Source organism: Ruditapes philippinarum, unplaced genomic scaffold (assembly GCF_026571515.1).
Source record: "Ruditapes philippinarum isolate M1 unplaced genomic scaffold, ASM2657151v2 ctg5877_1_1_1_1, whole genome shotgun sequence".
Lineage (NCBI taxonomy): Eukaryota > Metazoa > Mollusca > Bivalvia > Venerida > Veneridae > Ruditapes > Ruditapes philippinarum.
The window spans coordinates 47,794-64,896 of NW_026853701.1; the positions used below are offsets into that span (position 1 = coordinate 47,794).

Genomic DNA, 17,103 nt, shown 5'->3' on the forward strand with positions numbered 1-17,103 from the left:
GTTCTCATCCTATCTCCATGGCCGCAGGCAATGCGTTGTTATACCTGGCGCACATTCTAAATGGAACACTGTTAAAGCAGGAGTACCTCAAGGATCTATTTTGGGACCTCTTTTGTTCTTAATGTATATAAACGACATTGTTATCGATATACAAGCTAATATTCGCCTATTTGCTGATGACACGAGTCTATATCTTATTGTAGATGATCCTTCCTCTGCTGCTACCACTCTTAACTCTGATCTCTCTACTATCTCCGACTGGGCCAAAACACGGTTGGTAAAGTTCAACCCGAAAAAAACAGAATCTCTTATCTTGACTCGCAAAACTGGCAACCAAGTCCATCCACCCTTAGAGATGAAGGGGGAGACTATTCAAGAAGTTACTCATCATAAACATCTTGGTGTATTTTTCTCTTCTGATCTCAGATGGAATATTCATATAAACTATATAATTGAGAAAGCCTACAAGCGTATCAATGTAATGCGAAAGTTGAAATTTATCCTTGATCGTCATTCACTGGAAAAAATTAATATGTCTTTCATTCGTCCTCTTTTAGAATACAGTGATGTTAACTTTGATAACTGTACATCTCAAGAGAAGGAAACAATCGAAAAGGTTCAGTACGAGGCAGCTCGTATTGTAACGGGTGCGACCAAACTTGAGTCAATTGCCAAACTTATGTCCGAGGTAGGGTGGGAATCCCTTGATTCTTGTCGTAACCAACACGAACTTGTTCTTTTTTATAAAATGACCAAAAATCTTGCCCCTCCTTATCTTTCTGAAATGCTTCAAGTTTCCACCAATGAACAATCATATAACTCATATAACTTACTAAATCAAAACTATTACAGGGCTCCTAGAGCTCGTACCACGCTATATTATAATTCCTTCTTGCCATCCACAACTCGAGCCTTTAACAGTCTTCAAAGTGACGTTCGCAACTCTCCAACATTATCGTCATTTAAACAGAGTATATCTCCTAACATTCAAAAGCCACTGAAATATTTTTACTATGGCAAAAGAAAACTCCAGATTTTCCACACACGTCTGAGGACCAACTGTAGCTCTTTGGCTGAAGACCTTTTTTCTAAGAATATCATACCTTCGCCTCTTTGCGTCTGTGGACAAAGGGAAGCAACTCGACATTTTTTTCTCGACTGTCCTCTTTATAAAAACATAAGGCCTCAGTTGATAAACTGTATAAGCACATACTGTCATGTTTCACTAAAAACCATCCTGTTTGGTAACACGACACTTACTGACTCAGATAATGAGAAAATATTCCTTGCAGTTCATAAATATATTGAAAAATCGAATCGCTTTGATTCTCCAACAATTTTCAACTATCATTAAGGGTTAAATCACAGGTCATTTTTTCTGGGTTTTTTTCTCCTTCTTTTTCTATCTCATTCTTCTTTCTATCCGAACGTATCAAACTATTATCATTATTAGTCTTATTTTGCTTTTCTTTAAATAATTGATATATCTTATATTTATTTATTCATTTTCGATGCAAGTTGTAACACATCAGCCTTCTAAGTCAACAAACGACAATTTATTTCGCCTTATTTAGCACATATATTTATTGTACATTGGGAAAAGACTTCAATAAGCATTAGGTTGCTTCCAGTCTAATCCTTTTCTTGTTTTGATTGTAAATATCATGTATGTAAATATGCTTATGTGAGAAAGAATAAAATATGTTTAAACCAAAGGGGTGTGCAATGCATAAGAATGATCACTCTACCTTGCATAATTTTTGAGTTATTGCCCTTTGTTTTTTTTTTTCAAAATTAATTTTTGTCCAGAGCATAACTCAAAAAGCCTTTTAGATATCAACATGGAACTTCATAGGTGGATAGATCTCACACAGGAGGTGTGCAGTGCACAAGAATAATCACTCTACCTTCCATAATGTTTGAGTTATTGCCTTTGTTATTTTTCATATTTAATTTTTCACCTGAGTGGAGCATAACTCAAAAAGTGTTTGAGATGTCTACATGAAACGTCATAGGTTGATAGATCTTATTGAGGAGGAGTGATGTGCGCAAGATTGATAACTCTTCCCTATATAATTTTTGAGTTATTGCTCTTTGTTCTTTTTCATACTATTTTGTCCGGAGCTTATCTCAAAAAGGTGTTTGAGGTATCAACTTTAAACTTCCTAGGTAGATGGATCTCATTAAGGAGGAGTGCAGTGCACAAGAATGATAACTCTACCTTGCATAAGTTTTGAGTTATTGGCCTTTGTTTTTTTTTTTTTTTTTCAAAATTATTTTTTGTCCAGAGCATAACTCAAAACGCCTTTGGGATATCAACATGAAACTTCATAGGTGGATAGATTGGGAGGTGTGATGTGCTTAAGAATGATTACTTTACCGTTCATAATTTTTTAGTAATTGCCCTTTGTTATTTTTCATATTTAATTTTTCACCTGAGTGGAGCATAACTCAAAAGTGTTTGAGATGTCAACATGAAACGTCATAGGTGGATAGATCTTATTGAGGAGGAATGCTGTGCACAAGAATGATAACTCTTCCCTATATAATTTTTGAGTTATTGCCCTTTATTCGTTTTCAAACTATTTTGTCCGGAGTTTATCTAAAAAAGTATTTGAGGCATCAACTTGAAACTTCAGGTGGATAGATCTTACTTAGGAGGGGTGCAGCACACAAGAATGATAACCTACCCTGCATTATTTTTCAGTTATTGCCCTTTGTTATTTTCAGACATCAGTTTTACATAGGTTTCAAATCTGTAATCACTTCAGCCATCAGTTTTCATTACCAAAAGACCTCTTAAAATAACTCAAATGACGTGGCTTATTATCCGTGGACAGCGACATTTCAGCCGAGAAATGTTCTTAGACTAAGACTACTTCCTACGTTATTTGAAAAAAAAAGAGTTTAATCCCGCAAATTTCGAAGCGTCAGAATGAAAGAAATTATGTTAAGATAAAGTTCAACATCTTAAAAAATAAAGATCACGATATTGAAAAAAAGGTGTGGAATGATCTAAGTGGTACTAATGTAATTCCAAGCGTTTTCATGTTTGTACTATTCTCAGTTTTCTTTAGGCTGCTAGGCTGTCAACTTTAGGCTGTTAGGCTGCCAGGCTGCCAACTTCAGGCTGCAACTTCACGAACATGTAGTATCACAGGTAGACAAACTGAGGTCGTCTATATAAGCATTGTCAAGCAGTATGTGCTGGTGAATATATATTCGATATAATTCGGAATAGTTATAATTTTTCGTTTAAAAAGATTCCTAGTTCTGTAAAGGTAAACAATAATAAATGAGCTCGAGATAATTCAGCATTTGTTTCAAAGGAAATTAAAAAAAAATTGCTAAGAGGTTGTATCCGAGAGTTACGTTTGCCTCCTATAGTGCTGAATCCCCTCACTGTAGCTTGCAATCGACATGGAAAAAAGACAAGAAGAGACTTGTTTTGGACTGCAGACGTCTTTAAATATAAACTCTGTTTTGAAAATCATTCAATTGCCAAAAACTATATATTTAGTTTCGATATTAAAGGGGCTTATCACCACACTATGATTTTTCCCGAGCATATGACGTTTCCCGGCTTTGCTTGGTCGAAAACGATTTAAAACGTTTACTTGTTACGTTTTTCAAGTTCTACTGGTTTAAATTTTACAAAAGTGATATTAAGAACGTGTGTTAAAAACTGGAGAGTCATGGGATTGAAAATATTTCTGTTTTTAGCCGATGGTTTGGGCGGAGAAAAGTCTAACGAATCCGTTCATAGTACTGCATCTTTTACAAGACAATATCTGCTTGATTTTGGATTTTTACTAGCAGACGATAAGTGTCAAAGGCTGTCTTGTTTGTACGCAGTTTGGTTAGGTTATGAATGGTATATGTGTGAGGATATTTTAAAAGTTACTCAAGATAGAATCTGTAGAACAGAAAAGTTGCTTGACTGATTTATATCTAAATTAAATGTTTTTAAAGAGATTATTGTACCTGTGGGAAAAATAGCCTGTTAAGAAGGCCAACCCATTTAAATGCAGACTGATATTGGCCATACAGTTAGAATATGGTCAATGTCATTGTATAATGTGTAGCTTCCACAGCAACCGAGAACGCTGCCGTACAAGTCACTTCGAGGCGTTGCGAGAAATGATATTTATGCGAAAAAATTGAAACATTTGAATTCATTTAGGTAGAAATTTTGATAATCAAGCTTACGTCACTGTTGATACCAGTATAGCTGGACATTTAGAATATGCCAACGTCTTTGTTGACGCTAGTTAACTAAGATTTGGTGGTTTTATTGAAGATACTCGAGGTAACTGGAAGTTGGCTGAGTGAGTTCCAAAAGGTATTTGAGCTCCACGTAGAAAGAATTAGAATAGGTTTATCGTGTGATGCAAAGTCATGTGACTGATTTACACAATAAAACAGTAGTTTTACGTATAGATAACAAAAATGCTAGCTCGATTCAGTAAAAAGCCATAATTGCATGGTGTTGCATTAAAGGTGAATGGTTTATGTTCAGATAATAATATACCTCTCTGTCCTAGATGGTTAACAGGGGTAGATAATACTGAAGCAGATTACCTCAGCAGATGTTCCGACAGTGATGATTGTTCAATTTTAAAATCTATTTTCCAGGCTTGAAATGATAAAAGGGAACATCATACAGTTGATCGTTTTGCTTGTAATTATAATGCAAAATTCAGAAGTTGTATTTCTAGATACTGATGTCCTGGCACGTCAGATGTTGATGCATTTAAATATAATTGGTTTTGCGAGAATAGTCGGAGTTTACCTCAGCCTTGATTGGTCCTGAAGTGAAAGAGAAGGGTTGAAAAATGTTGTTGTACAGTTGTTGTTTCATATTGGAAATCAGAACTATTTCAAGGTGGATAATGTGCTTTGTTTAAAGAGGATACGTTTGTTTTCAACCAGGTATTTAAACTAAGAGAGGAAAAGGAAGAAATGATATTTTTGATGGCAGGCCGTTGTGATTTGGCTTTGATGCTGTGCAAAATGAATAATTTGTGTATCATTGTTGTTTATTTTTTCCAGATTTGAGCTTGGAAAAAATGCACTTCCAATGAAGTCGATAAAACAAGATTAGCAGACAACTCATTCAGAGATCTTACGCACAAAGTGTTTGGCTTTTTGGTAAACCTTTAAAGTGTTAATTATACAGTTAAGAAGGATTTTAATTATTTTAGAAAATTTGGAACAATTTGCAGTTACGAAAGTCTTTTCTCGCTTCGCCAAAAATAGTGTGTTTATATCTGACAAAACTTATAGATAAGAACTTTTCGATAATGTAACTTAATCTAGTACGATAAACAGCATTAAATGGGCGCATTCTTTAAGAGATATTCCAAATTCAACAGACAATTTATTGTTAAAAATTTGTTAGAATCAGCTGCGACCAACTCTGTTGTGAATGACCGATGTTGGAAAAGGAACGGTAGATGGAAGAGCGTAACAATAGGTACGTTGTTGATCCGTTAGAGAGTAGACTTTCAGTTTCTAAAAAAATAGTTTATAATCACCAGCCCGCTCTTTTTGAAAGTATTCACGGACGTCTGGTCATGCAAACTGAGTTTGTTGTATTTTTAATTATGTGTAGCATAGACTCACCATTTATATAAACGACATCACCATATATGAAAACCAATATGCTTATTATGAAACACACATCACCATTTAATTTTGTAAACCATTTGTAAAAATCAGAACACCAGATATAAAATATCAGAACCATGTATGAAAACCACATCACCATATATATATATATGACACATGACAGCACGATCTTTTAAAAAACAGCACCAAATAGCAAAACTACATCGCCATTTATATAACAACGACATTGTCAAATATATGTCAAATCACATCACCATGCATTGAAACCACTTCACCATCTATCAAAACAACAGCACCATCTACCAAACCAACACCACCATATATCAAAACCTAGGCACCATCTATAAAAAACGACATCACATATCTAAATAGTTATAACAAAAACATCTATCAAAACACATGAAAATGTATGAAAAGGACATCATCATATATAAAGAACGACATCGCCACATATGAAGAAGATACTTCTATATGTGAAAACGATATCACTGTCTATCGAAACGTCATGATCACTACATTTGAAAAAGACATCAACATTTATCAAAACCATAGCACCATATATTAAAATGACATCACCACTCTTAAGGTGTATATATTAGGCAGCTTTGGTTGTTCCATACAAATTATTTGTTTAATATTTTGATCAGAGAAAGCCATTAAACATATATCTAACATTCATTAAAATATAGAATAAGCATAGGCATCAACGTAGAAAATCAGTAAACGTATTTCATTTTAATTCTATAAATATTGAATCAAATCATGAATTATTAAAGGGAAGTAAATGTTAAAATACTTGTTATGTAAAGTTACATAAGTTATTCCCCTTCATTTTTCACAATCACTATATACCATTAAAACTGCGAGTTTTCTTTTTTGTGGATTCTATTGATAGGCATTACCGAATTTACCAAACATAAAAGAAAATGTATTGTAGCTTAATTTGATAATGATAGGTAACGATAGACAAATGCTTGTGTATTATTCACATGTATTCATATGCTTTTTAAGAAGTTTTCTTATCTCATTAAACATTCTCACATTTCATATTGCTATTAATTGCTATAATTGCTATTATTTTGCAATTATATATGTTCATGTCATATGTCTTTTATGCATTATATGTTGTATTTGTATATATAATATGGTGGTGAGCTTTTTATGCTAAAACTAAGAAATAAAGTTTCTGTTCTGTTCTGTTCTGATATAAAGTTTTTAAGATATGTAAATATCTGATAATTATTTTCTTTTTTGTTTTATTGTGTTATTTTTTTAAAGATATACAATAATCACCTTTTCAGGTTGAAATCTTAAAATTATGGCAACATTAATTTAAATCTTGAAATTCTTAATGGATTTGTTAGATGCACCAACTATGTTTTCGAAGCTGCATGCCCTATAACTGGTCAAGTTAATTCAGCCCTTTCTTAAAAAGAATGGTGGTGTATTTATTTGCACAGTCTTCATACTGTGTTTACCTATAGTGTTATTTTTACAAAGTAACATATCTTCTCTCTATTTAAGCAAAACATGTTCATTTTACGATTGAAAAAGATTGACCGCCTCCGTGGTCGAGGGGTTAGAGTCGATGACTTCTAATCCAGTTACCTCTCTGGCGTGGGTTCGATCCCCGGGAGATGCTTTGGTAGTTCAGCGCGGAGGAAGGTTGTCTAGTACTGGTGTAACTCTCCAGGAACGATGGTTAGGAAACTACCCGCCTATATGACTGAAATACTGTTGGGAAAAGGCGTAAAATGAAACAAACAAACAAACAAACGAAAAAGATTGTTTTGCAATTATCATTATTTTTCATCATTTAGTTTCAGCATCTAGAATTGAACGTGATCAAAGAAGCAGAATATCATTACATAAAGTGTAATGACGGTTGTAACGGAAACACTCGTACAATGGCAGGTGTCGCTTTTATTTAACAAATGCAATACCAGATAATTTCACCTTATTTAAAAGAAAATAAGTAGGTAGACATGACCTTGTTTAGTAAAATGATTTTAAGGAGTGCAAGTTTCTTTTCTTTTTTGCATTCGAGTTATAGCTTAGTATGTATTTCGAATTTTAATGATTAAAAAACATATCGTCGTTTTCTCTTAAGTGCCTGTGGATGTGTAAGATAAAGAAAAGTTATCGTAGCTGTACTGAATTCGTCACAATAACTGTCATTTTTACTGTTATAATAATTCGAAATACGTTTATCAAAATGATTTTAATGAAAACAAGTGTGTAAATGATATTCTTGCTTTAAAAAGTTAAAATGTTAATACGTATCTGTGAGTTCAACAGCTGAACAAAATTTGAAGATCTTTTTCAGAGAGTAAATAGCTGAATATGCAAGGTATAACTCTTGCATATCCTTTATCATAATCAAAAATCTGTTTTACAAAAAAATTGTCATGGTATTATTATTTATGGGCACATTGGCTCACGATCTTTTTTTTTAAAAAATCTTGAATGTAAATAAGTATTTTTGGGTAAAAACTACAAATAAAAAAAAAAAGACAAGTACTCTTTGATACAATATTTTAACATGATAAACTGGAAAAACTTCTTTAAGGAGTATTTAATTTATTATGCAGACACGCCATATTCTACTACATTTGAAAATGTGACCTTGACATCGAGGCAGCACAAAGGCAGCCTTGAGCCCCCCCATCATCTGGTTAGTGACAATATTTGAGATGAGATTGTCAAAGATTTCAGGATTTAAAGATTAGAAAGATTAGAAAATATATCTGACATTTGACCTTTTATGATGACCTTGATTCTGACAGCTTAAAAACTTATTGTGTGTCAGCACACGTGTGAATCTTAACTAAAATCAAGGAGAACTTTGCATTTTTTTCCTAATCCAATGTGATTTTTTCAGCCCCGCTAGCAATTGTCAAGAACATTTTTTATTTATGTTTGAAATAACATTCAAAGTAAACAATTCAATGAACATAGAGTGGTTGTATCTAGACCCACGTCTCATTATTATTTGCAATGGACACACCAAGGATCCTGAACAAACAAGAAAAAAGGTTGATAAACAGGAAAAACTGCACTTCTCTGCCAGTAATGACGAATTTTTGACTGATATATAAAACGAGATAATTATATATAGCTCACATGTTTTGACAGTTACACTGAAAAATATAATTAATTTTAGACAATGCTGTGAATTGCTACGATACACACTTACATATATTTGAAGCTTGTCTTAAAATGTATGACATTGTCAGAAGTGGAGATAACTAGTGTGGTCTTATCTAGTTAAAGCATGTGCTCCCTTTTAGTGACGTAATTGAAGTTTACGTTATGTACAGCGTTCTCTTTTGAAACTTCCAGAAAGCTAAACAGATCATAAAAAATGGGTTTTTTATCCTTAGAAAGAATATAAATATGAATTGAAAAGACGTTCTGTAATTAAACTCTTTATTAAACTCTATATAAGTTTTTTCTACTGACATAGGCTATTTCTGCTAGAAAATATAGATTTTTATAAGTCCTCACGGCTCTTGTGGAGAATGTTATGTTGTACTCCGGTTTGAAATTGTTTTTGGTATAGAATTTCTCTACCGTATAAGGTAATATTTATAAATTTATAAATTAATGTTTTATGGCTCTGTTTGTTTTAACCTTTATCGATTTAATAGGCTCCGTGGCATTAATTTATGATTAACACTAATTATATTAAATAACATTCACAAGTATAATCAGATAAACATATCCACAATCTGTTTAATTACGTTATGATAATTTGTTTACATATTTCGAATTCTGGTAAAATGCCGAGGAGGCAGCTACTCACCGTCGTAGCAATAGGAATATAGCTGATATGGTTGTATCTAAGATGTCAAACAAACGACGCAGGTAACCTCAACATCTAGACCGTATCCAACATCCAAAAAACATGCCAGCACATCATCTGACATTAACCTATGTGTCCACCACTAGCTTCTCAGGTTGTTAGTATTTCAGGACAGTCCTTTTGGTAGTTTACATCCACAATTGCAACTATTTCAACCACAATTTAAATCTAAAATTTATTCGTATGTAGGGAAAATTGCCAAATGCAGGACAATTGCCCGTTTTTAACATTACACACATGCTACCATTCTCGTCGCAACAACTTTCATAAGTTGAACAACAGTTTACTTATACAAGTAATTGCATCTCAACACCGGTATCACATCAACCAGATTCCACTTTCTCTCAAAAGGGTTGTTTCATAGGTGAAAGCCATCATGCCAGCAATGCTTGTCGGTGCGGCGGTTTGCACTAGCCAAATCATATAATCACAGGCGAGGCTACACCATCGCCTTTAGTTAAAGGACAAGGTAATGTTATCACTTTACAATCTGTTTGCTCAAAAATGGCCTTGCACATCACACAAAAAAACTAAAGAACACATTTGGAACAATGAATTTTTCTAATTTGAAAGACTACTTGATAAAAACAATAAGAAAACCCAATCATTAAAAATTAAATATGGAAAAAATCAGTTGACGAAAATCATGTGTCAAAAGAAATCCCGTTAAAATTTTATTTGTAAAACATTCAACAAACGTAGAGGTTTACCACAGCAAACTTAATAGGATGGCAATGAATTTTCACCGAATTTTTATCTAAATTCTTGATTAAATTACTCAGTCAGTACAATTAATAATCATTGTTATTCAAAACATTTGATATGGTAAGAGTGAATGCAGATTTATGATACATACAGTTGTAGTAATTGGGTCTATAAATTGAAACAAATACTCGATACTCCTGTTTGGCAAATCCAAATTAGCAAGCAAATTAATCTAATTATTATTAGAGAATAATTGATGTGTATAATTAATAGTAATACACATCAATTAATGACGCGGCTACCAACTTATTGTTTGTTTAAGCGTGAATGTTAATTAGTATTACCCCTCACGTTTGTGTAATGTTAATTTCCATAGGCCACCAGGAGTTATTTATACTGTAAATGCAAGTGTACCACGTTTGTCATGGAACTGTATATTCGCATTTTTTTGCGAACTGTTAAGTCTTGCCGGTACTTTCACTTTTGGGTAGCTGTCTTATCTTTGGACTTATTTTTCGTTCGTAAATGAAACGTTTTTTTTTCAAATGTTAAAGAATTTTTATGTTGAATATCCATTTAGAGTCCCCGCAATATTAGTTTTATCAGGTCCGCCTGGGCTCCTTGCCATTGGTTCTTGTTGCTGGGTCATATGGGGGTTGCGTTCATTGAACGCCGCCTTTCTTTGTTGATCTTGTTTATCATATTTGTTGGTGTCGTTTGGTAGATTTATGTATATTTCACAATTCTGCAAAGTGTAAGTTTGTAATAATTCGTGTCTTTTTGGAAATTTCCTTGATACTTTTTGTACACTGGTGCAAGAGAGAAGAAAAAAAAATCTGGAAACAAAGTGATCCCTTGGAAGCATTAATTACAACAAAATTACATAAGAATTGCAGACTCGATTTGATTGAGTCTGTACATGAGGGATAATGAATAGGTGCAACATCCTAAGACATTGAAATTAAATTGAACCTTTTGAAAGAGGAACACATTGATGCAGAGTCAGGCAGAGGCGGTGCCTCAAAAAACAGAAATGAAGAAATTCACAGTCACTATATGTGCCAGTTGGACAAAAGGTTCAAAGAGTGTTTTAATTTGTAATGTCTGCGGAGAAGCTTATCGTTTACACCCAACATGCAAAACAAACAATCAGTGACAATGTGAGCCAAATGCAGGACATTACAAAGTTTATGTTAAAGAAGGACTTGACACTATCAAGATTGGTACAGTTTAGTGACAAATCTTTAAACTACCAAGCGTAGTTCTAAGGGTAATTTTACTAGTGTAGTGAAAGGAATGGAGTTGTGGCTCTTTCAGAAACATTAGACTTGCTTATCAAGTGGTTTGGTACTGAATCTAGGAAACATGCCATAAGTCTTTAATCATCATGTGTGGACAATGCAGCAAAGACTGTTAAACTATTAAAGCAACGACTGGACGACAGATACGGAACAACTGAAACTAACAGCAAAATTACAAGTGTTCCCAGAAATAACAAAGAAGGACTCTAGTTAGCTCAGTGACATTCTGATGGAAATACAAACACTCAAGAAAAATGAAGCATACAAAGTCTATATTTCTTACTTTGATTCAAAACTTCCGAATCACACCAATATTGGGCAAAATGCAAAATTTCATGCTAGAAAAGTGGGTGACTATTGTAATCAACTACAAGGACTCGCATGGCCTCACTCATCCCCCATTCTCGTTGTTGGTTGAATTCATCCAGAAACTGATAACGATTCGAAATGATCGAAGTTTCCAGCTTCCAGCTGAATCGAAACAATTTGCGACAAAAACGTGTAGAAAATGGAACTAAGTAGATCTGTAGTATACGCTAGAAAAACAGGTGTCTTCAGAAAATGCAATTGTGCCCTTCATTAGGGACAAAATAGAGAAAAATAGAATCCTTAAAGACAGTCCAACACAACAAAATTGAAAATGTTGCAGGCTCGGTTTGATTGAGCCTGTTCATGGACGGTACTGGAAAGTGCAAGTTACCGTCCACGCCCCCTAGCACCGGCTTAAGCAGAATTCAACATTTAACACGAAAATGATGAAAATTTGAATTTAGAAACATCCGCAGATGTGTTCATACGGCGGTTATCATGGAACCTTCAATGTGACACAGTAGTGCCATTCCATGAAAAGCGGCGTATGGTCCCCAAGATAAAGAATGCTTTTGCCCTGAACGAGAAAAACAATGGGCGGAACTAAAAAACTGGAATTTTGAAAGGGGATCTGAGGTAATGAAGCCTGCATATCACAGATAAGACGTCAAAAGACAAATTTAAAAAGCAGGCAACAAATCCTAAGGGTGGTTGTACAGTATTCAAGTAGGAATACTGGAACCACCCAAGTTAAAATGGCCAAATAGAAGAAACTAAAAGTACCATATATCATGTATACACAACAATAATGTCGTGCTGAACGATCTTCATTGCCATTCCATGAAAAGCGGCGTATGGTCCCCAAGAAAAAGAATGCTTTTGCCCTAGACAAGAAAACAATGGGCGGAACTAAAACAATGGAATTTTGAAAGGAGATCTGAGGTTATGAAGGCTGCATATTATAGATAAGACGTCAAAAAGTCACATTTACTCGGACAATGTAGACACTTTAAGGCAAAATCGTTCGCAGAAAAAACGAGCACTTCTGAAAAAAGAGGCCTTTGTTTTAAGTGTTTTCGGAGTAGCCATCAGTCGAAAGATTGTAAAGAGAATGTTAGGTGTGAAAGAATGTGGGAAGTCACATAATACGGCCATGCACATCACGGCAATAAGAGAACGGTGCCAACAACTTATGCAGTCAAGTATCTGAATCTACGAAATTTCCTGGAAAAATTCTGGAAACAAAGTGATCCCTCGGAAGAATTAATCACAACAAAATTACATAAGAATTGCAGACTCGGTTTGATTGAGTCTGTACATGAGAGATAATGAATAAGTGCAACATCCCTCACGCCCCCTAGCACCGGCTTGAGCGGTACTCAATTCTCAACACTTAATAGTGCTGGCATCAATGATCCCGAAGGACCAGAAAATATAACAACACTGAAGTGAAGTACGGGGCAACTAAGTCATACGCTAAAATTGTGCCAGTGTCCATTTATGATAAAAGAAACCAAGACATCAAAGTAAATAATAACGCAATAATAGACGACCAGTCCAATCGTAGAATAGTTAGTTCAAATTAGTAGGCACTTTGAATCCAGAAGATTGTGAAATAATTAAGTATCCTTTGAACTCTTGTAATAACTCCGAGGTTATTATAGATAATAGTCGAGAACTTTTCGATTGGTTAACAAAGCTGATAGATGGTGTATTAACCTCAGTCACCCGTCAAGTTAATTGTTTTTTTTTGTTTTTTAGGCTCCATCTGGGTAACCCCGTTTATTTACCCCGTAATAGGTATTAGGGGGTCGGGGTCATCCTCCATCATACCTTACATTGTTAATATACAATATATATATTACATAATAATTATATTTATGTAAATATTGTCAAATACATCTACAGTATATACTTTGTATAATTTTTTATAAATATAAACATACATTCAATAAACCCATCTTTTTTCCAAAACTATTTTACCAATAAAAAAATACTACTTATTATTAAACAATTAGATAATCTGTTACGAGGTTAAGTCCTTTTTCACACATAAGGTGTAGTTTAAACAATTAAGGATTTTATAATTGACAATCTATTATTTTCCTCATCTGTCAAATTTGTATTTCTATAGATATTCCATGCTAATTTCGAACTATTTTTAAAACCAATACATGTAGGTAAAAAGGTTTTTCTCTTAGACAAAAAATATGTCTTTTCAGTTCTGGAAACAATTTGTCATATTTAAAATCTTAAGATTCTGTACCTAATATGAATGATTTTCAACATAAAATATCATCAAAATTATGTAAGTTTTCTTTAAGGTATTGAAATTGGCTTTGAATTCTTTGACATTCCCAAAATAAATGTAAAAGTGTTTCTTCACAGCATTTACAAAAAGTACACATTTTATTTTGTCAACAATTTTCATTTTAAACAAAAGTGAGTTTGTAGCTAAGTTCTATGAATAATTCTGGTTTGGAACCACTGAATATATGAATCTTTAGAACATTTAAAAAAAACGTTACTATATGTTAACTGCCAATTAATGTTATTGTCTTTAAAACATGTGTTTCACCTGTCTTGACTTTTAGGTATGTCTGAATTTTTAGCTATAATTTCATAAACATATTTCTTATTGTTATTTATAGTTAAGATAGGTTTAACATAACAATTCATTATAGGATATTGAACATTAAGCAAATTGTTACTAGTAAAAATATTAAACTTTTGCATGTACAATTTTATTGCCTATTTTAAACTATGATACTGCAAAAAATTCACACGTTTGCCTGTGACCTGTTCTATATATATCAAATCTACAAAGTTACCCTGTTCATTTATGATATATTTTACAAATCTGATTCCTTTATTATATAATGTCTGAATGTAAATATATCTTTTTTCTGCTAAAGAGTTGTGATTGTTAAAAAGTGGCATATATAATATTTGCTCTATATTATCTATACAAAGTTTATCTACAAACACCATATATTAAGCTTTTAAAACATCAACCCAGAAAGAATTTGTTAGTTTACTTATAATCAAATTACAAAACATCTTTCCAGTGTTAAAATGTTTATCAATATTAAACAATGTGTTTACTTATAACATTTACTTTTGCTATTTCTAACATATCTTTTAAACCATTTTATCTTTAAACTATGTATATAACTATAATTATTAACCATGTTTGCACCAACTTCTTTGTATGTTTTAATAAGTACTGATTGTTTTATTTTGCCTTGCCTTCACAAATGAAATCATAAAATAAGTCATTTAGTGTTTTCAAACATACAGTATTTGGTGTTGGTAGGCTTGCGAAACAGTGAGTAAATAAAGGAAGCAATATTGACTTAACAACAGTGATTTTTCCTATTGGAGTTAACATTCTCTTTTTCAAGTGAATTATACTATTTTTTACTTTTTGAAGTTTTTCATTAAAAGTTAAGTCTATACAACAAGGTAGATTAGATTTGTTTCTTGTAACAAGTAATATGTATCAGTTTGTACGTAAATGTGACATAAATGTTAGTTATAGATCTGATCATTCAATCATATATTTAGATTTTATGTTTTGTTCCTGTTAGTCGTGGAAAAGGTTTATGAAAATTTAATAATGCTCTTTTACATGACATTGAGTTCCTTTATAAAATAAATAAGAAAATAGATGAAATAAAATTATAATATTGTTTACCAGTTTATAATATAGATTATATTTTAGATATACAAAGTACAGAAATAGATTTGTTATTAATGCTGAACATTTTTTGGAGACACCTTTAATGGAAACCAGGGGTAAAACTATTTCTTATAGCTCATTTAAGGAAAAGGAAAGAAATGTTTATGAAAAACAACTAATGGAAGAAATTATTCATATTCAATTGAAAATAAAGACAAACTTTTACATTTACAAAATGAATAAAATGAACTTAGATGCAGTAAAAGTAAAGGTGCTATGATCAGGTCTAGGTCAGAGTGGATTGAATTAGGAGAAAAACCTACATACTATTTTTTTTAATTTAGAAAAATCACATTGTTTAGCCAAGTCAATTCTTTTCGTAGAACTTGATGACGGAACTGTTATATATGATCAAAAAGATATACTTACAGAAACTTGTTCTTATTATGAAAATTTGTATAAAAATGTTGTTTTGACTGATGACTCTGATATTGATAAAGAATTAGAGAATTGTGATATTACTATGTCGTCTCAGGATCAATCAGCAAAACTAGAAGGTCTCCTTTCGTATGATGAAGTCTCTTTAACATTACAAATATGAAAAATGATAAAAGTGCTGGATGCGATGGATTTAGAGTTAACTTTTTTAAAACCTTTTGGAACAGAATTGGACATTTTGTTGTGAAAGCTATTAATTATGCATATAATGCTAATTCATTTTAAGAAAACAGAAATTAGGAACCTTAACATGTATTCCGAAAGAAAACATGCCAAAACAATTTTTAAAAAATTGGAGACCAATTACCTTATTAAATGTAGTATATAGATAAGCTTCAGGTAGTATAGCAAATAGATTGAGAACTGTTTTAGATATTTTAGTGTCAAAAGATCAAACTGGATTTGTTAAGAATAGATATTTTGGTGAGAATACTAGATTACTATATGATATAATGAAATTTACTGAAGATAATAATATGCCAGGTTTAGTAAGGATGATAGATTTTGAAAAAGCTTTTGATACTCTGTCTTTTACATTTATTGAGAAATGACTTTCGTTATTTTGTTTTGGTCCTATGTTTAGGAAATAGATATCTTTGTTTCTATACAATACTGAAACTTTTGTCATATTAAATGGTTTTTTATCCATTTTTTTTTAAAGTTAGACGAGAGTGTAGGCAAGGCAATTCAATTTCACCGTATATTTTCATTTTATGTGCAGAGATATTAGCAGTAAAAATAAGACAATGTAAGGATGTTAAAGGCATAATTATAGATGGGGAAGAATATAAAATTAATCAATTTGCAGATGTTACATCACTTCTATTAGATGGATCAGAAAAATCTCTAAATACTGCTTTAAAGTTATAAAGTAAGTTTACAGAAAGTTCTGGATTAAAGATAAATTTTGAAAAAAACTAAGGTTATTTGGATAGGCTCTCTTAAATATAGTACTAGGTCAATTAAAACAAGATGTAAATTAACATGGGGTGATACACAGTTCAAATTGTTCGGTTTTATATTTGATGGTGATTTAGAAAAAATGATAGGGTTAGTTCATCTCCATGTATATTTTCTGACATCACCATGTAAGTCTCTAAAAGGGTCTATTG

The 17,103-nt window shown here is 32.5% G+C and overlaps 1 protein-coding gene across 3 annotated transcripts in view; it reads left to right on the top strand.

Moving 5' to 3' along the window:
- LOC132737581 (uncharacterized) overlaps positions 1-17,103 on the top strand; it is a 71,226-nt gene that overhangs the window by 29,531 nt on the left and 24,592 nt on the right. For all 3 annotated transcript variants that reach the window (XM_060724884.1, XM_060724881.1, XM_060724883.1), the window contains exon 2: positions 5,053-5,476. The gene's annotated coding sequence lies outside the window, so the exon portion shown is untranslated. The remainder of the gene's footprint in view (positions 1-5,052; positions 5,477-17,103) is intronic.